Raw genomic sequence first — 2,159 nt, 5'->3', positions numbered from 1 at the left:
CTTACCTGCAAACTTCTGAAGAAGATGAGAGGGTCCCCGTACGGGCCACCACTTGCCGGAGCCGCTCAAACTGCCCGCAGTTTGAAGAACCGACGACACCGGGATTCGTTGCAGAGACTTTTATTGGTTCTTTTCTTCCTTCTTCTTTCCCTCTCCCCGCTGCTTGCTTCCCCATATATACCTGCCGCCCAGGCTGTGCGGCAGCTCATGATAGGCTGGCAGAGGCAGGGCTGACCCATTCCATGGCCTCGCATTGGTCGCTCACTCATCGCGGTATCTGGCTGGGGGGTGGGAGCACTAGAGGCCGGCAGGCCGTACCTCGCCATGTGCTCGGGCAGGGTCTTGCATCCGCCTCCTACAAGAGAGCAGGTCTGTCACCTCCTTGCTTAGATTTCCTCTATGGCACTTGGTTCCTTCTGATGCGGTTGTAACTGGGTCCGTCTCTTCATGTCTCTTTCCGATGGGTGGTCATGAGTGTGTAGATGTGCGCCTGGTGTTTCTGTCTGGATTTCGTATCCTGCGAGTGTACTTACTTAATACTTCTGTTTACCTTAAATATAAAACATCCAGTCTCTACCGGGAAACATGGGTTTACTTGGGAAAAAGTATTTGTCCTCCTGTGACTGGCGTCTTTCATTCAGCATAATGACTGCGAGGGTCAATCCATGGTGTGGCGGGTGTTAGAATTCCGTCTTTTGTAAGGCTGAGCCGTATTCCATTGTGTGTAGACCACGTTCTGTTTGTTTATTCATCGGTCAGCAGTCACTTGTGTTGCTTCCGTCTTTTGACCTGCGAAGAAGCTGCTCTGAACTCGGCAACAGGAAGATCTGCTCAAGCCTTTACTTTGTGTCCAAGTGTCCGTGTGCAGAGGTGGGGTTCTGGGCTAACTTTCTGAGGAACCGCTGTACTAGTCTCTACAGCCACGACGTTTTACTTCATTCCTTTATGTGGCAGAATAATATTGCTGTTTATGGGTCTGCTCCAGTTTGCTTCTCCATTCACTCACCGAGGGGCATTTGCATAGTTTCTCTACCATTTGACTATCGGGAACCGGTGCTGTGTGTGTGTTCGTGCATATCCTCTTTTTTGAAACAACTGTTTCAATTTTTCGGGATATACAGCCATGAGTAGAATTGTGGAGGCAAATGGCCATTCTATGTGTTGATCTTTCTGAGGAAATACCAAACTGCTTTACACATAGGCTCCACCATTTTACGTTTCCACAAGCACGGTGTTGAGGTCCCAATTTCTCAACATCGTTGCCAACATTTGTTATTATTGTAGTTTTCTACATTACAGCAATTTTAGTGCATGTAAAAGGGTATCTAACTGTGGTTTAAATCTTCATTCCATAAGGATTACTGATTAACATCTTTTCATGTCTACACACCATATATATGATCTCTTTTGAGAAAGTGTATCTAATCCTTTGTCCATTGTAAAAATTGTGGGGTTTTTTTGTTGTTGTCATCATTGAGTTGTAGAAGCTCTTTATACATTCTGTAAAACAGACTTTTACCACACAAAGTGCAAATATTTTCTTTCATTCTAGGCATCGTCTTTTCACTTTGGTAATAGCAGGTTTTGAGGTACAAAGGTTTGAAATGTTGAGGAAACTAAATATCTATTTTTCTTTCCTTGCTTATACTTTGGTGTCACCGCTATGAGCACTGTTAAACTCAATGCTAATGAAGATTTATCTCCATTTATATTTCCTAGAGTTTATAAGTGTACCTCTTACATTTAAGCTTTTGATCCACCTTGAGTTACAATTAGTATGTGGTGTGAGGAGGAGGGTTAAATTTCATTCCTCTGTACATGAATAGCCAGTCATCTAGCACCCTTTGTGGAACAGGCCATTGTTTCCCCAGTGTCTTGCTGTCCACCCTTCTCAAAATTCAGATGAACATAGATGAAAGGATTTATTTTGGGTTTATATCTTCATGAAAGAATCACAATGTTTTATTTACTGTTGCTTTGTTTTGAGATTTGAAATTGGGAAGTACCAGCTTTTACTTGGTTTTTCTCTCTTGTTCTGTTTATTTTGTGCTGCCATGATTTTTCATACGACTGTTAGATTTGGCTTATGCATTTCTTCTTGGAGGATTTTGTGATTTTTCCTGGGAACCACATTGAAACTACGTGTTGCATTGTGTGTT

The sequence above is a fragment of the Suricata suricatta genome, unplaced genomic scaffold, assembly GCF_006229205.1.
Source record: "Suricata suricatta isolate VVHF042 unplaced genomic scaffold, meerkat_22Aug2017_6uvM2_HiC HiC_scaffold_128, whole genome shotgun sequence".
Taxonomy (NCBI): Eukaryota; Metazoa; Chordata; class Mammalia; order Carnivora; family Herpestidae; genus Suricata; species Suricata suricatta.
Note: the sequence above shows the minus strand (reverse complement) of the source record.